Below are 20,416 nucleotides of genomic sequence, written 5' to 3'. Positions count from 1 at the left end.
TCCCTGTATCTCTGTCTCTCTCTGTATCTCTGTCTCTCTCTGTATCTCTGTCACTTTCTGTCTTTCCTCTCCTCCTCGCCCCTCACATATACACACACTCCACACAGGATAAACAGTGATATTTCACTATTTATTTTATAAAAACAAGACTTCTAAAAGGCAAAAGCCAAAGAAAGAGGAAGATCTAACTCTGTGGACAACCTTATGTCAGGTTTATCTCTGGGTTTCGACAGATACTGCGGTGCTGTTCTCATAGAGGCCTAAAGATACTGCTCGCAGGAAGCATATCACGAGTTTCAGTGACATTCTCAAGTTTTGTGACTTTATGAGTTCAAAACAAATTATAGATGACTCACGGTTAGAAAGATGATCCCTGAGGATGAGCTTATTTTGTGGCAAGTGTTTTACCTCTCCAGTCATATTTAGAATCCAGTCATGGACAGTGACTGGGGATGACAAATTACTGACATTTACAACCCCTCCCAGCTTAACCTGTGGGGATTTTATGATACCACTGCTGGGTGGTGGCAGACCTATAGTCCAGTTCTCAATACAAAAATTTAAGTATCATAAGGATCCCTGGTTTTCAACAAAGTTGAGAATTTCTCCAGAAAACCTACTATCAGGTGGCATGACCAAATATTCTTTCAGGCACTGAAGACAATTTCTGCACTCATGGTCAGAGCCTCTCACTAAAATTCTTACCAACGTCATTGCTTAGTGAAGAGCAGTGAAGTTCAGTGAAGTTTGATGAGGCTCAGCCATCATGGAAAGGTTGGATGAGCATTAAAATAAAAGCTGAGAATTCGATAGAAATATAAATTCACTGGCCCTTCTCCAGGCTGACTGCATCAGACACTTGGAGGGCTCCAAATTTTTATATTTTAACAAATTTATGTTTTGTTAGAATTTATGTTTTAACAACCCAAGAATTTATGTTTCAACAAATCTTAAGGTGATTCTGATCATACTGAAATTGAAGAATCACTGGATCAGGCAATATAGGTTACCCTTAATAGGACAGTAGGAGAAAAAAGGGCTGGAGGAGGGAGAAAAGATCCAGAAACATTTAGGAAGATGTAATCACCAATCGTTTGCAAGAAAAGGCCATGCTAGGCTTACTCCCAGGATTTTGGCTGCAATGACCACTTTACTGAAAAGAGACTAGAAGGATCAGGATTCAGGCAATAGAAAGAATATAGTTTGAGAATAAATGAAGACAGAGAGAAAAATTCTTATTCTCCATTCAGACCACTTGCCTGCTTTTAGTTATCTAGAATCACTTAATGATCAATGAATAAAATATATTAAAAGTGTTTATACTCAAAATAGGACTACCATATGACCCAGCAATTCTACTCCTGAGTATATATCCCCCCCAAAGAAAAAAAACACTAATATGAAATGATATATGCACCCCAATGTTATAGCAATATTATTTAAAATTGCTAAGATATGGAAGCATAAGTGTCCATCAACACACAAATGGTTAAAAAAAGATGTGGTGTATATATACACAGTGGAATACTGCTCAGGCATAAAGAGGAATGAAATTTTGCTATTTGCAACAATACGGATGGGCTTGGAATTGCACTGAGTGAAGTAAGTCGCTCAGAGAAAGACAAATACTGTATGCTATCACTTATGTATAATCTAAAAAATAAACTAGTGAATATAACAACAACAGCAACAAAAAGACCTAGACTCACAAATTAGTGGTTATTAGTGGGGAGAGGTGAGGAGGGAGGGGCAAGATCAAGGTGGGGTAGAGGATTAAGAGACACAAATTACTATGTATAAAATAAATAAGCTCAAGAACATATGACACAGCACAGCAAACATAGTAAATATTTTATTATAATTATAAATGAAATATAATCATTAGAAAGTATGAATCCCTGTTATATACCTAAAACATATAATATTATACATCAATATTATATACGTCAATTAAAAATAAATAAAAATAAAGTAGTTACATTTTCTCTGAATAATCAATATATATGTTATATATATATGATATAATAAGGCTAATTCTATCCCAACCTTCATATACACCCTCATTACTTTTGGGATGCCTAATCCACCCACCACAAAGGAAAATATAAAAACTAGCATGGCAAGTGGTGAGAAAGGCTGCTTGGAACCAACTGTAATTACTAGAGGAAAAAAAGACAGGAAAAGAGAATAAGTGAAAAGGAAACAGGGTGAACATAGTGTATCATATCAAATAACATTATTGATATGTATTACATATTTATTAACAAAAATAAAAATGAAATAATAGACAATAAAAATTATTTGCAATATGTGTATCAGAATTTGCATCCAGAACACATAAAGAATTTTCAAAACAAAATATTAATAACAATATAACATCTAATTCAAAAAGTGAATAAAAATATTTCATTAAAGAGATACAGATGACAAATAAGCACATGAAAAGATGTTCAGCAGCATTTAATTATTAGTAAAATGCAATTAAAAGATAATTAGATACCACTATACACCTATATGTGTGATCAGTCACTCAGTCATGACCTATTCTTTGTGACCCTTTGGACTGTAGCCTAACAAAATGGCTAAAAATAGAAAGACTGAAAATACCAAATGATGAGGATATAATACCTTGTGTTGATGCAAAATAAGTGGAACTTTCATGAACTGTTAAAGGTAATGCATAGTAGCACAACTACTTTGGAAAACAGTTTGATATGGTCTTAAAAAATTAAACAAGGCATTATCCAAGAGAAATGAAAACATATTCCCCACACAAAGACCTGTATGTGACTCCATACTGCAGACAACTCAGTTGTCCATCAACCAGTGAATGGATAAACAAATTGTACATTCACACAATGGACTAGTACTCAGTGTCACTCCTTCCAATCAATATTCAGATTGAATATCCCCTATTTCCTTTAGGATTGACTGGCTTGATCTCCTTGCTATCCAAGGAACTCTCAAGAGTCTTCTCCAGCACAACAATTTGAAAGCATCAACATATATACAACAAAGATGACTCTCAAAAACATTCTCACCAACAAAAGCCTGTTTCTTTAGCCAACCAGTTGGGATAGGGGCAGCCTAGCAAGACAGAAAGATTTTAGACAACAAATGGTCTATTCCAATCAGACACCTAGAAGAAACCTTGGACTCATCTCTACCCATGCTAACAAATGCCAAAAGCCCAGACTTTCACCCTCAACAGGCTGCTGTAAGTTATCAGAGAAGGCTTTGGTGGACAGTCAGGACTTCACCACCATCCAGTGATGGAATTTACTAATAAGAACAAGCTGATTGAAAAAATTTCATTACTTTTGAAAAATTTTGGTGTAATACTCTGTGATTCAACAATTCAAAGGTCTCTTCTACATTCAATACATTTCATTTGATACTCTGGTTTTCATGACTGTCAGAATTTCTCAGAACTGAATATAATTTTCATATCAGTTCTGCCACTTGTACTTGCCTTATCAGTATCATCTTCACTCCATATTTTGGGTTTTGTACTGGGGAGAGGGCTATTTTAAAATCTTTGTCCACTTTACTTAGTGATAATTCAATAATACAGTTCCTACATTCACTTAACTGAACTATGGAAAAACAACCTACAAGTGAATAATTCAATGAGGGAAGCTGTACTGTCAACCTCTTATTGGTAGAACTTTCACCTTTTCCTTGGGATACCTTACATAACTAATGTAGCATATGGACTGAGTGAAGGCACGTGTTCCATTTTACATGTTAAATACTAGTAAAGCATTGCTGTTGTTATTCAGTTGCTAAGTTGTGTCCAACTCTGTGACTCCATGGACTGTAGCAAACCAGGCTCCTCTGTTCATTATCTCCCGGAGTTTGCTCAAATTCTATTTGAGCATGGAATTTGAGCATGAAATGGACTCATGTCCATTGAGTCCATGATGCTATCTAACCATCTCACCCTCTGCTGCCCCTTTCTCCTTCTGCCTTCAATCATTCCCAGCATTAGGGTCTTTTCCAATGAATTGGCTCTTCACATCAGATGGCCAAAACATTGGAGTTTCAGTTTCAGCAAGTCTTTCCAATGAAAATTCAGGGTTGATCTCCTTTAGGATTGACTGGTTTGACCTCTTTGTACTCCAAGGCTCTCTCAAGAGTCTTCTCCAGCACCACAATTCTAAAGTATCAATTCTTCAGTGTTCAGCCTTTGTTATGATCCAACTCTCATATCCATCGCTTCCCAGGTAACTAAAAAGGTACAGAATCTGCCTTCAGTGCAGGAGACCTGGGTTCAGTCCCTGAGTGGGGAAGATCCCCTGGGGAAGGGCATGGCAACCCACTCCAGTATTCTTGCCTGGAGAATTCCATGGACAGAGGAGCTTGGCAGGCTATAGTCCATGGGGTCATAAAGAGTCGGACATGACTAAGCAGCTAACACTTTCACTTTACACTTTCTCACATCCACACATGACTACTGGAAAAAGAATAGCTTTGACTATACATACCTTTGTCAGCAAAGTGATGTCTCTTTTTTAATATGCTAACTAGGTTTGTCAGTTTTCCATCCAAGGAACAAGTGTCTTTTAATTTCATGGCTACAGTCTCTGTCTGCGCTTTGGAGCCCAGGTAAACAAAATCTGTCACTGTTTCCACTTTTCCCCCTTTCTATTTGCCATGAAGTGATGGGACCATATGCCATGATCTTACTTTATGAATGTTGACTCTCAAGCCAGGTTTTCACTCTCCTCTTTCAGCCTCATCAAGAGGCTCTTTAGTTCATCTTCATCTTCTGCCATTAGAGTGGTATCATCTGCATATCTGAGGTTGTTGATATTTCTCACAGCAATCTTTATTTCAGCTTGTGATTCAGCCAGTCCGGCATTTTGCATGATGTACTCTGCGTATAAGTTAAATAAGCAGGGTGGCATTGTGTAGCCTTGACGTACTCCTTTCCCAATTTTGAACGAGTCAGTTGTTCCGTGTCCAGTTCTACCTGTTGGCTTCTTGACCTGCATACAGATTTCTCAGGTGACAGGTTAAGGTGGTCTGGTACTCCCATTTCATTAAAACTTTTCCACAGTTTGTTGTGATCCACGCTGTCAAAGGCTTTAGCACAGTCAATGAAGCAGAAGTAAAGTATATTTCCTTCTTATTTCTAGGTAAAATTTTAACGTAAATATATTCTCTCCACACCTCAGTGCATTTTCTTAAATACTTCCAGATATATTGGATGCCATTAGATTAAACCATGAAACAAAATATATATGCTCCAAACACTCTATGATATGCTAGAACATTGATCAGTTTGAATGTGATGAGGTCGCATTTTGAAGGGGAGGGCCTTCTGACCATCTATTTTTGCTTATGAAAATTTATTTCTCTGAACATTCTTCTATAGGGACCTAAGGTATATATGTGACCGTATTATGAGTCCTTACAGCATCTCTTTCAACACATTGTTACCTGTTCAGACTTGTCACTTCTCCAGTCAGAAAAACATGGCCTTGCTTTGGACTGTTGCAATATCTTCCTAAATGACATAATGTATATTCTGTTCCACAAAACACATTGAGACTGCAAAATATTCATAGCCATGAAACACCAGTTGAATCATAGAATCAACAAGCATTTAGAACTGGAACAAATCGTAGGGGTCAGGAGTTTATAACACTTTGTCATTGTCCATGTCTAGGTTCTAAATGATGATTTTGAGGTGAAAGGCCCTTAATTTAAGTGAAAGCTCTCAAATAACCCAATCCTCAGACATCATGAACTTTTAAAAATTGAATCATCCATAATCTATAGATACTAATGAATCAAATGGTATATGTTTGCTCTGCTCTTGCATTTATATCCATGAAATCAGGATATATGGATTTTCCCCCTTTGGCAAGTCAGAGGTGGAGAAAAAGAAAAAAGAGCGTGGGGGGATTCCAACCTCTGAGTGTTATGAAGTATTCTAACTGGAATGTTTCAGTTGTGGCACCCTGGGGAAAGCTGTTCTCCAACTGGAGAGTGTGAAGTATTTTATGAACAGTGTAAAGAAAGCAGATGTATTGGCAAGAAAGCCTCTGCTTCTCCCAGCTGTGTGTGTTTCACTTAAAAACAAGAAAGATACCCCAAAGTAACTGGCCTTTCAATCTGAGGAACTTTAAATATTGCTTTTTTAGCAAGTAATATGCATTTTAAATATATTCAACAAATAATTATATTTTATTATGCATTTTAAATAAATAAACTATTTCTAGTGGTAGGCATATTTTCTTTCTTTTCAATGTGTATTTACCTTAACAATAAAAGATAAATTCCTACTCAACAACTGGGACAATAAAGTGATCACATGTGTGCAATCAAAGCAATCCTCTATCTCCAATTTTTATAAATTTGGGAGTCCGATTTCCTGTTACACACAATTTAATTACCTCATAATATTATTTATATGTAATTCTGAGTTCTATGCTTTAAATGTATTCTTTTGTTTATCTACAAAAAATGCTATTTTTAATGAGAACATGACAGCCCATTGCCCTGGCACCAACAATTTGCCCAATAAACTCTTCACCTTTGAGTATTTGGATTATATGCAGAGTTCTCAAACTTTACTGGGCATCAGAATCACCTAGAGTGCTAATGGAAATGAAAACAAAGATTGCTCTGCCTTGAATGTGCACACACATGTGCGCACACACACACACACACATACACTCCTGATTCAGTCAATCTGAGGTAGAACCAGAGGGTTTCCATTTCTAAGAAGTTCCCAAAGGATGCAGATTCTGCTTTTCTAGAGACCACACTCTGAGAACAACTGATCTAGGATGCTTTGTCAGGAATTCACTTGCTTATCGTGGACTTCACTGTTACTCCCCACCTGGAACCTATCCCCCCGACCAAATCCAAAAATCTACATTCTCAAGTGAAGTATTTTGAAATGAATGTCAAAAAGCTAGGTCATAGTTCACTTAATATAGGTCACATATTATCCTTCAAAGACTATCTTAAACCTTAGAATTAGGCTAGACCTTAATTTGATTCTGTTCATTACAATGAAATGAAAATTTCAGATCACTGAGAGGCAGAAGCCATAACAGAATATCATAAGCCCTTTATTTCCTAAAATATATAATCATAACAACATTCAAATAGTCCCTTGCTGTTTCTACTACTCCTCTTAGGCGGAATTCTTCAATATCTGATCACCTCCAGGCCTCCCACTAACGTAGCTGTCCAATGATGGAAAAACGCAAAGAAAATTGAAGCAACTCACAGCCAAGCTCTGTAAGGGAAAACAGATACTATTCCCCCAAAGGGGAGGTAGTCTAATTCCTTTTATTTTTGTCCTCTTGAGGCAGATATTATGTGCCCTAAGTATCCATCTAATTTAGCACTCAAGACACAGAAGAAAAAATTTATTCTATCATAATGCACGGAAAATAAGCCAGCACAATTGATAAACAAATACCTGTTCCTACTACAAAAATTGCAAACATAACATTTTTTATCCGTTGTTGTAGTATAGCGCCTATTCTTTAAGAAATAAAGCTTCTTGGATGGAGCTTACTTCCCATGAAAAGGACAAATTATTGCTTGATGATGTCAGAGGGTCTCATGTCCATTGGGCTTTTTCTAGGGATTCATTAAGAAAAAAAGTTATGAAAATGTTACCATAATATTAATCTTTCACTTATTCATCATCTTGGGAAACCCCGGTCAAAAGAACTTTCTGAGTTTACTTCACATATGTACTCCAGTTAGGAACATGACTGTAATAGCTGCCCTTCTTATTTTCTCTGGCAAAATACTATGCATGGCTGCTTATCTCTTTTTGTCATGTATATTATCCTTCATAGTATCTGACTGTATTTGGATATTCTCTTAAAACCTCAAATTTTAGTTTTCAAACCCTGGATTAGGCTGGTTAAATTTCAGAAACGTCATTAAATTCATTTCATCCTTCTGTGGGAGATCACCTCTCTAGGATAAACCAGAAACAAGTCCATATTTTCTCTGATTCAAATCTTTTCTGGAATAAATCTAAGAATTCACTGAGATCATGCCTAGAAGAAGAAATGAAAGTATTACCTATGTCTGTATATCCTTCAGCTCCCCACACAGGAGCCCAAAGTTACCAGAATAACATTCCTTTGTTCTCTCCATTGTTATTCGATGTAGTGAAAGTGAGTAATGATAAGATTAAATTTCTCATCACTACTCCTCAGAACATGGTTTAGGAAAACAATACGATTTGCACCCACCTTGTGCTCCATCTACACTACCCACCTGCACACTTCAACCAGGTCGTTGCCCACCACCATCCATCCCTTCCTCCTGGATGGATAATACAGGATTCCCCAAGCCAGCTGGGGGCATCCCAGGTGGCTCAGTGGTAAAGAATCTGCTTGCCAACGCAGGAGACTCAAGAGACTCAGGAGATGTGGGTTCGATCCCTGGGTTGGGAAGAGCCCCTGGAGGCGGGCATGGTAATCCACTCCAGTATTCTTGCCCAGAGAATCCCATGGACAGAGGAACTTGACAGGCTATAGTCCATGGGGTTGCAGAGTCAGGCATGACTGAAGTGACTTAGTACACAGGCATGCAAGCCAGCTGGGGATTGTATATTACTGAGGTGATTGTGCATGTTTTATGGATCTTGGGCTGTTGTTGCTGCTTTGGAAAGGCTGATTATAAGTGATGATGAACTATCAGAGTGGAAATACCCTCGTGCTCGTGCTTGGTCACTTCAGTCGTGTCTGACTCTTTGCGACCCCATGGACCATAGCCTGCCAGGCTCCTCTGTCTAGGCTATGAGATTCTCCGTGCAAGAATACTGGAGTGGGTTGAAAATACCCTGGAATATCTATAAATATGGAGCTGGAGGCTGTGTGAAAAGACAGAGATAAAGTTCTGAGAAGTATAAGCATAAACTCATGAGTTCAAGGCATGAGGAAGTATTAGATTGATGAGGGAAAGAGCAGATTCTGGGAATAGGAGGAGAGAAAAGGACTGGAAGAGAGACAGATCACCTGGAGAGATAGGATCATCACTAGAAAAATCTAGTGTAATTGCAGCCTAGAGAAGAGAGCACCTGTTAAAGAATTAGTCCATGTCAAATAAGACAATTTCCAAAAGGCCATTACATGTAGTAGTTGGGACACCATTATTGACTTTATATAAATTTCAGTGTTGACATTCACAAGTACTCACTTAACATTCTCTTCTGTGCAGACAAGTTGAAGGAAAAAGAAAGGTCATTTTCTATTCTTCCCATGAAAGAAAAAAATAACATTCCAAAGTTACCTGAATGAAGAAAGCTAAGCCAGAGCTGAGAAAACTGATTGAAAATTGGCTTTGATCTGTCTTCTCTAGGAAGTCCTCCCTGATATCCCCAGGGACACCCCAGTGCCTGTTCTCCAGGGCCCCTGAGCCATTTCCCACATTGCCCTGTACTCACTGATAGACTGGGCTGGACTCAGTATCCCAGAGTCAAAGCCTAGGGATCACCTCTCTCTTTGGGTCTAGCACAGTGTCCAATCCAGAGAAGAAAAACGAGTGAATGAAATGCCTGTGGACTGGCATGGGGAGAGAGGAGAGTGTCAGTGCCTGTTGGTAAATCCCAGTGTGTTTCACAAAAATCCTTTTTTAATCAGAATATATACATGTTGCCAGGATTATGACAGTTCAAATTATATAGGCTCTTTTATGAAAGATTTTCATTTGTATTAAAAAAAAAAACCTACACACATAAATAAGTGCCAAGACTGATCAGTCTATTTTTCCCTCTAACTGACAGCATTCACAGTCATTTTATTGTGTCAAATAATATTGTTTCCTCCTCCCTTTATCTTGCTTATGTCTGACCTTCCATTAAAAGTTGCTTAGAAACTGCTTAGCAAACAGTCAGGGTTGCTGCTCCCTCACATCTTCCTTTTGTGACTTCTCAGCTATTCTCTGGGTCCGTTCACTTTCCATAACCATTTTTCAGGCTTCTTTTCATCTTCTTTCAACAGACAAGACTAAAGCCCAACATTCTCCTTCCATTGAAAGGAAACATCCACAGCTTTGGAAGCTTTGCTGCATACAAGCAGCTTCCATACACCTGCCAGTTAGAGAGGAGTAGATTAGCAAAGCTTCCATTGGCTTTTAATTTTTATTAACAGCTTTTCACAGGGTGCTAAGCGAGTCATACATTAAAAAAAATGACAAAAATGTAAAATCCATGATGCTCAGTGAAATCAACTAGATCTGGTATATATGGAACAAGAGTCATGGAACTTATATGGAACAAGCTACCTTGCACAAACAGCATGGACTGAGTCAGACTCTCCTGAGAGCATGAGCCAAGCTAGAATCTTAAAACAGAATTCTACAATAAATACCCAAGGAATGGGGCTCTCTCCAGGACAGCAACAGCCAGAACAAATCACCCCCCTCTGCCATCCTCATCACAACACTTCTATCGGTATAACTGATTAAATTGAACTGTATACCAAGGATGACTCTAAAAAGGAAGATGACTCAGTACAACCTTCATTATATGCCTACTATGTTTAGATGTATTCTAGGGCTTCCCAGGTGGTGCTACTGTTCAAGAACCTGCCTGCCAATGTAGGAGATGTAAGAGATGTGGGTTCGATCCCTGGGTCGGGAAGATCCCTGGAGGAGGAAATGGCAACCCACTCCAGTATTCTTGCCTGGAGAATCCCATGGGGAGAACAGCCTGGCGAGCTACAGTCCATAGGGCCGCACAAAGTAGGACATAACTGAAGCGACTTAGCAGCAGAATGGTTAGATGATATTCTAGAGTCTAGACGGTGGGTTGCAATGGGAAAGGGGAAATAGAATAAGAAATAGGGACAGAGTCCTCCCCTGTTAAAAACTCACAATCATGGACAGGGAGGAGACTAGAGATACATTGCACAACTCTAAAATACTATTAAACTGTGCTGGCTCTGTAAACAAAGTATTGCAGGACCAATGGGAACAGCAGCATAAATTCTACCTGTAAAGGGAAGGGAAAGTGAAAGGGGCTACAGACAACTTCTGGAGATGAGGAATTCAAACTAATCTTGCATAAAGGGGATTCTAGTGGATGAAAGACATTGTGGAGACCTGAGAGGTGTGTATGGAAGAGCAGATGGGCAAGCCCACCATTTTTCCCTGTGAATGGACCATGAGAGTGATGATACATTCATCATCAGCTTTTGACCCCATCAGCTGAGCCAACTTTTCCCTTACCTGCTGCCTTCCTCCATTGTGGAATCTCAGAAAGTCACTTCATTTACATATATGTTGCTGATATTTCCTGACCCCAAAATCAGGACAGGTAATATGACTGTGATATTTTTTCAGATTTATGAGATTCTTTTTATGAAAATCTATAAGGATATAATTAAATAAGAACATGCTACAGTCTATCCCCATTGTGATAGTCACACTGTTAGTTGCATATTACTTGTTAGTTGCATTTTACTTATACTTGTTTCTCCTTTTCTTTCTTACTGATCTTAATTTTGCATAATTTGCAGTTTCATGCAATCTTTGAATCCTTTTTGAAAAGGGTGGAATAGAAATGAATAAAGAAGAAAAATTATATATCTAAAAGTATATATAAGTAATGAATCATGTTTATTGAAAATAACTACATTCAACTAAATCATATTTGCCTAGGAAAACTGAAGAGATATAATTCCTGATTTAAGCCCAGCTGTTGAGAAATTTTTAAATACAAGCACCTCACATTCTTGATGCCAGCTATTATTACTCTAATATAAGCAAAACTGAAAATTTAAGGTTAAAAGTTGACTCCTCACGGCTACAACTTCAGCTTTCCACCACACATGATAGAACTTTAAAGAAGGAGGTAATCATGAGAACGGTGATCTGAAAAGAGTAATTTTCAACAAACTGTCTGAGAATACGAGGTTTTTCAGAGTGAGTTCTGAAAAGTCCTGTTATTTTTGCTCTGGACACATTACTCCATAGAAACCAAGCCTAGGGGGCCAGTATTCCAGTATTTTCACCACATATTAATGTTCTACCAATTTATCAAATCCAAGCTAATATTTGACATTTATCTTTCTAAAATTGAAAACAAAAATTATATAAGTTTGGATGAACACAGCATTTCAAAAGCATAGATTTTCCAAAATCTATTGTTTTCAAACTTTTTTTGTTTAAAGTCCTACTTGTTCTGCATTAACACACAATGCATTTGCCTCTCAAATCCTTCTCTCCATTTTTTATTGGCCTATATTCAGGATAGTCACATATTAAGAAACTGGATCTCACCATAATTTTCAGAATAAGAAGTGGAAGAGGTTTTCCATGCAGAACTACCCTGTGTATTACCAGTGCATTCAGTTTTTTTCACTTTCTTGTTGAAAAAGAGAAGGGAATGGCCATTCATTAAGCACCTACCACATGGCAGGTGTTTTGCTGAGTGCTTTGTATACATTATCTCTCTTAATCCTCATAGTAACCCTATGAGGAAGGCAGTGTTATCCCCATTTTATAGCTCAGGAAACCCAAGCTCAGGGGGGATAAGTAACTTGCCCTGGGTCACCCAACCACTGGATGGATTATGACCTTGGGTCTAACTGCAAAGCACCGAATCCTTCCACAAAACATGTCATCTCCCACTTGCAAACACTTCGCAAGACATTTTCTATTTTCACTCTGCTATTTTAGCCTTGTTCATAGATTTCCATTTTGAATTATATATATCTTCAATCAGGATCCTTTTTGGTGTTTCACATTTTTAAACTTTATTCTTAAGTCACTTTTATCCCTGGGAAGACAATTTTCTTTCCTTATGGAAAATTTTAGACCATATTGTCACTATGAAAATATCTTGGATCTAATTTAAATTGCTATTAATTGCAACTAGCATTAGCGTGAAATTTAAGAAAAAAAATCATACAGCAACAATTGACCAAATGGTGAGATTTTCCCCTTTATTTTCCATTTTTCCTTTTCTGGGTATCTGTTCCTGCAGAACAAATTACTCTAAAACTTAGCACTAGAAAACAACATCCATTTTATTATATCTCATTATTTTTGTGGGTCAGGAATTTGAGTAGGTCTTGCTTAGCCAGTCCATTTTTATGCCCCACGTGGCTTTGACTGAAGTCGCTGGGCAGGATTCAGTTGGCTGACTGGCTGAGCCCGAGGCTCCAGGGCAGCTTCCCTCTGCCTGGGTCCAGGTGGGATGGCTGGAGGGCAGGGCTAGGTTGGAACTGTCAACTGATGCATCATACACTAGCCTCTCAAACATGGATGTCTCAGTATCATCAGACATTTTTTTCCTTTGGCTGCATGGTAGCATGCAGGATTTTAGTTCCCTGACCAGGGATCAACCTTGTTCTCCCTGCAGTGGAAGCATGGAGCCCTAACCACTAGACTGCCAGGGAATTCCCAGGGTCATCAGACTTTTAAGAAGGTGACTCAGATCTTTCCGAGAGTGCTGAAGGAGACAGAAAATGGAAGCCACTGATATTTCAAGGCCCAAGCCTGGAAACTGGCACAGTATTACTTCCACCATATTCTACTGTTCAACAGTCACACACTCATCCCAGATTGGATGGAAGGAGAGATTTTTAATGGGAGTGCCATCAAAGATTTTGTGGATTTGTGACAACCTTATCACAACCTCTTTTGATGCACAAAACATCGACTTCAAGAGTCTGCTAATACAGTACAGACTTTAAAATCATTCATTGATAGGAATTTGCAAGAGCTTTATTGGAGGTATTTTTATGAAAGATATCCAGGCTTCCCTGGTGGCTCAGTGGTAAAGAACTCACCTGCCAATACAGGAGATGTGGGTTTGACCCATGGGTCAGAAAGATCCCCTGTAGAAGGAAGTGGCAACCCATTCCAGTATTCTTGCCTGGGAAATCCCATGGATAGAGGAGCCTGATGGGCTATACACTCCATGGGGTCACAAAAGAGTCAGACATGACTTAGCAACTAAGCATGCATGCACACGTGAAAGATATTCAAATAATAAAAAAATACAAATTTTTAAATTAAAAAAAAAATCAGCCAGTTCTTATTCAGCATAAAGACATCTGGAAAAACACATGAGAATAAAAATATTCTCCAACTTCCAAATCCAGTGCAGTTTGAGGAAACAATAAATAAAGGTTCTGAGTCTCATTAAATACCATAACTCTGGTCTAACTATTTGTTTCTGTTCTATTTGTCTAATCTACAAGGTTATTTACAAACCAAATATTAGCCTGGTACGGGTCTATATGTAGAGTTGGCAAAAGTTCTATTTAGATAAGAAACATAAGGCTGATTTTTAAAATCTGTTGCTACTATGGCAGAAGCTGCTGGCTTTGTACAAAGGTCTTTGCCACTTCTTCCATCACAATAGGCTTGGCGGGCATGTAAGGGATTGGCAGGCTGATAGCCTGTTTTGTAAATAAAGGTTTTTTTTTTAATTTTTATTTTTACTTTATTTTACTTTACAATACTGTATTGGTTTTGCCATACATTGACATGAATCCGCCACGGGTGTACATGAGTTCCCAATCCTGAGTAAATAAAGTTTTATTAAAACACAACCATATCCATTCTTTTCATTTTGCCTATGACTGCTTTCAAGCTACAACAGCAAAACTACTCTGGCCAATAAAGCCTAAAATATTTACTATCTGACCCTTAGGAAAAGTTTGACTACTGTTCTAGGTCATGTTTCCCAGCCTCCTTTATAGTTAAGATAGTGTACTTAGCCACTCAGTCATGTCTGACTCTTTGCAACCCTTTGGACTGTAGCTCACCAGGCTCCTCTGTCCATAGGATTTCCCAGGCAAGAATATTGGAGTGGGTTGCCATTTCCTTCTCCAGTGGATCTTCCCGACCCAGGGATCAAACCTGTGTCTCCTATGTCTCCTGCACTGCAGGCAAATTCTTTACCTGCTGAGCCATTGGAGAAGCTTAGCCATGGTCTAAAGCTTTGCTAGTGAATGGAAGTCATGTGCCACGTAGGACTGGCTTCTTGGGACAATAAAGAGCTGTTCTTTTGCCAGCTGCACCCTACTGTAACAATCACTTAGTTTTGACTAATGCAAACAGTGCCTTAAGGGATAGCAGAATATAAAAGGCATAGGACCGAGGTGGCTGAATGACCATGGAAAGATCCACCAAGTTGGGTCACCTTCCTTGGATTCTCACATGCAAGGTAAACAAACTATCAACATTATACTACTAGAACAGTGGTAGTTTCTTTATTAAGGCAATCAAGTTTTATTCTAAGATAGCTTCACAATTTGAACTGCCAATAAAATATATAAACTAACACAAGTTGATCAAAACACTAATCATTAATCGCAGAACAAAAATCCCTATCCAATTCATTATTTTTATATTTCAAATAGGTGAAGTTGGGAGTTTAGGTCTTCAGGAAATGATCTATGGAGTGAAAGAAAAGCATAAAAACAAAAATTGTGATTAAATGTTACTCTGAAGCCCCTACTTATAAAATGCAAAAGAGCTTTTTCTTATACTTAGTTGCATTTCATAGAGGCTTTTACATATCAGATTCACACCCTGTTCTAACAGAGACCCTTCCAGTTACTCTGTGGATATAGGCAGAACAGAAATCCAAGGGGAATCTGCATACGATTATGCGACCCCATCAGCTTCAACCTCTTTGCATTTAACTTCTGTGTTCTTTCCATCTTTTCACACAAGATAAGTGATCTGTCCAATCCATAGATAATTAGAATGATTTTGACACAGGAAATAAGTAATATTTTGATCATTTGCGTAAGTAACATTGATGATCTATCTAACTATCCCTAGAGGCTGAAGTCAAAAAGTCATCTTCAAATGGTTGCTAAGATATCGAACATCCCATGTTCCTTTAAATTGTTTACTTATAACAATTTAATACATAAATTGCCCCTCTGTTTCCCATTCCTGGTTTGATGCATTGTTCTTGCAGGGGTGGCGGTTAAAAAAAACAGAGGGATAAACATATAAAAGGATCCTAAGAACCCTACCATCAAATTCAAATGGTTAAACAGTAATTAGAGATACATATGGAGCTCAGAAGCCTTAGTGGGTACGTCAGGAAGAGCCAAGACCTCCTTATAGTCTGTAGACTTTATTCTTTACGCCTTTATTGTTAGACTTATACACCGTTTCCTTGAATGCCAAATTTAGTCCTCCTTCCTAATTAAAGATCTTTTCAAGCCCTTTTCAGAAGCCATTGGATTTTGATTAGCCCACAAAGGAAGGTTTTCTCTCCTGGGCACATAGTTCTCTGTCTCCATAGCAGTTAATTGAGTAGCAGAATAATGGTTTTCTTACAAGGAGGCTTACAGGCTACATAGAGAAGTTGATGCCTCTTTAGTCTCTGGGAACTGCAGTGACATTCACTAACGCTTGGTAAATTTAAGCCCAGGATGAGAGACCAAATTGATGTATTTGGACATATCTCAGTCTGATGTTTCCTGAGCAGCTGGGTCCGTGAAAAGATACGTACCCTGGCTCAAGGCTTCGGCTTTCATCCTAGATGAATTTTTCATTATGCCCCTACTAATAGAGAAGAAACCAGAAATAGTGACTTCTTTGAAAAATTCAATAAATTCTATTTTTACAGACCGAACTTTCCTGTGTAAAGCACAGAACCTACAATGATGTTTAAGTTCTCAGAAAAAATTAGTGTGTATGCATACTTGTGTGTATATGTGCGTGTACATCCCTCTCCTTTCCCAAATACCGCTTAATCCATGGCTTATTATTTGTCTATGTTTCAAGCAGAAGGAATGGAAATTCAATAGCTCCTTCTTTTATTTTTTTTTAATTTATTTTTTATTTTACTTTACAGTTCTGTATTGGTTTTGCCATACATTGACATGAATCCACCAATTGTTGTCTACTCTACCTGGTAAGAAAGTAGGAGATGACTTAATCCAGGATCTAGTGGCCACAAATATTTGTATGACTATATGCTCTCTTAATATCATAGTCATCCAAACATTTGTGTCCACTAGATCACAGGAATTAAAGATGTCCACTATCTTAGATGCATACTTTAGACAATATGAGATGTCTCCAGCTTAGCACCACAGCCAAACTCTTCTCTGCCTCTTTATATATCCACAGTGCTGGCTTAGTCACTAAATCATGTCTAATTCTTGCAACCCATGGATTGAAGCCTGCCAGGCTTCACTGTCCATGGGATTTTCCAGGCAGGGATACTGGAATGGGTTGCCATTTTATTCTCCAGGGGATCTTCCCAACCCAGAAATCAAACCCAGGTCTTCTGCACTGCAGGTGGACTCCTGCACTGCAGGTGAATTCTTTCCTGACTGAGTCACAAGGGAAGTCACTTATATCTATAGTTGTATCCGTATCTATAGCTAGCTGTACCTATGTATTCTATCTCTGTGTCCTCCTTAAACAACACTATAGAACAATACAAAGGATTTATAAATTAGTTTGCAAATGGGAAAAGAGACAAAAATATTTAAGAAGTGCCAATAACATATGAAAGATGGAAAATAAGTGGACAAGTGGGCATTGTCTTATAGTTAAGGAAGCCTAACTGAAATGCTAAGGGTGAAATGCAGACAAAACACAAGTCCAAGAAAAGTTCAGGGCTTGGAGCTGGGGAAGGCAATATATGTGAGGGTGGGGTTGAAACGAGAATTTTGTTAATTATTTGTATCAGTAGAATTTGCCTCGACCTCTTTGTTTGCCAATCACACATCTGAGTATCTGTCTTTCTCCACTTCTGCAAGAGAAGGAATTTTATTTTTTAGACTCCAAACAAGTAGCTACTTGCACTCACATCTTTGTCTCAAGGTCTGCTTTTATAAGAACCCACCTAAGATATCAGCACTTTACCCGCCGAAGGAAAATATTTATTCCTTTGTTGATTTCTAATTTACACCTTATACTGACCCTTGTGCATTCAAATTTTATGTCTGAATTTAGTGAGATGAACAAGTTAGCTAGAAGAGGTGAATAAGTCTACATCTCTGTAAATCCATTAGGAGATGTAAACAGGCATGGAAATAGGAAGGAAAAATCCTTTGAAAGGAGAAGTGGGAAATTCATGCCCCTGCACTGGGAAGATTTTCTTGGACCCCTTCATCAGGGTAGGCTGAATCCCTTCTCATTGACAGAAGCAAAAGTCTAATTGCCTAGAAGCCAAGACTGGAGGCCTTTGAGATGTTGCAGTGTACGGATGGTGTCTTCCTGCTGTTGCAGCTTTGAAGATGTGTGAGATATAGCCTCTATGAGCTAAGCATCTGTCAGATAGTGTATGACCAATTCCTTATTTTGCTTCAGAAAAGTGGGCAGGTCATCAAGGAAAAAGTGAAATTTGAGAAGGTCTAAAAGCAGGAGTAGACTTTATTTTGAGGGGCTCCAAAATCACTGCAGATGGTGACTGCAGCCATGAAATTAAAAGATGCTTACTCCTTGGAAGAAAAGTTATGACCAACCTAGATAGCATATTCAAAAGCAGAGACATTACTTTGCCAACTAAGGTCCGTCTAGTCAAGGCTATGGTTTTTCCTGTGGTCATGTATGGATGTGAGAGTTGGACTGTGAAGAAGGGTGAGCGCCGAACAATTGATGCTTTTGAACTGTGGAGTTGGAGAAGACTCTTGAGAGTCCCTTGGACTGCAAGGAGATCCAACCAGTCCATTCTGAAGGAGATCAGCCCTGGGATTTCTTTGGAAGGAATGATGCTAAAGCTGAAGCTCCAGTACTTTGGCCACGTCATGCGAAGAGTTGACTCATTGGAAAAGACTCTGATGCTGGGAGGGATTGGGGGCAGGAGGAGAAGGGGACGACAGAGGATGAGATGGCTGGATGGCATCACGGACTCAATGGACGTGAGTCTGAGTGAACTCCAGGAGTTGGTGATGGACAGGGAGGCCTGGCGTGCTGTGATTCATGGGGTCGCAAAGAGTCGGACACAACTGAGTGACTGAACTGAACTGAACTGAACTGAATGTTGAAAGAGAACACAATATTCTGAGAGTTACAGATATCACAAAATCATTGCAGTTGCTAGATGCTGTATGGTTGAAAACAAGACATGTCCTATTTTATCCAACCAGTATCCATTCCTACATCCTCTCATTCCTATTTTAATTTGAGAAATCACTCACCCCCATTTTGTCTCATGGAGAAGGAAATGGCAACCCACTCGTGTTCTTGCCTGGAGAATCCCAGGGATGGGGGAGCCTGGTGGGCTGCCGTCTATGGGGTCGCACAGAGTCGGACACAATTGAAGCGACTTAGCAGCAGCAGCAGCATTTTGTGTCATCACAGTGGAATAATAATCATAGTGGATTATTTGCCATCCCAAACAAAAGGGGGTCCTGGTTCCTACCTTGGCCAGTTCCTACCATCACAAAACAGCACAGTAGAAATAAGACCTAATCTTGACCAGTCAATAATCACAGTCATTCATGAATATTCTGAAACAAAGCCTTGTACATTTTTTCAATCAATCAACCCTTCTCTTATTGAGAAATAAATCCTAGCTCACAGCAGGCCTGTTGTGGAGACTGAATACCTGGACAGAGGACACAAAGCAATCGTGACAGTCAACATATTAATCGTGAGTTAGGGGTTTGCTAGTTCACCATCACTGCATTGTTTTGTCATTAATGCTTTTAACTGACCTGTACAATGAGGACCTTCCTGTGAGTTTCAGCATAGTTAGTGCTGGCACAATAACTTACACTCAAAAGACACTCAATAAATATTAATCAAATTGAATGTATAAAATTTTATAAACTTGAATAAATGCTAAATGGATTACTAATATCCTTTATAAACAAATATAGAGGCAATGCCATCCCCTCTGACTTTTAAATTAAATCTTTTGTAACTGGACTTTCTGTAACAGTTGCTAAACTTCGAAGGATCCACCAATTTTGAGCATTTATTATGTCTCAAGAAAAGTGCAAAGTCCCAAAGAATAGTAAGATATTCAACCTGAATTTAATGATGATTTAGACCTGCTTAATAGTTAATGTTTCAAGTTTAAATCATGTGTTACAGAGAAAAAGGCTGGAATCAAGGAAGAATGTTGTTTAGTCCATTGACCTTGAGTAGAATTTCCCAATTTCATACCAAGGATATAGTGGTATTGACTTGAGTTAGAAATGCCTGAGACAGCTTTCTTGCACATTTTCCATTAATACAAGGTTACTAAGCAACATCTTCACATAAAACAAAGTACGTGGGATCAGAATGTGACCACAACTCCTGGCAAAGACTGTGATATGTAATAATGATAAGTTGTGCTTTTCACTGATGTTATACAATACGAGAATTTTCTTCTTAAGGCATTTCAAGGTGATACTACCTCTGTATGTCTAAATCAGTTGATTCATCTCTGAAATACATCTATTCTGGCACTGAAATATCTCTCAATAGTCTCTCAATATATAAC

The sequence above is a fragment of the Oryx dammah genome, unplaced genomic scaffold (assembly GCF_014754425.2).
Source record: "Oryx dammah isolate SB20612 unplaced genomic scaffold, SCBI_Odam_1.1 HiC_scaffold_4, whole genome shotgun sequence".
Taxonomy (NCBI): Eukaryota; Metazoa; Chordata; class Mammalia; order Artiodactyla; family Bovidae; genus Oryx; species Oryx dammah.
This window is presented reverse-complemented; position numbering follows the sequence as displayed.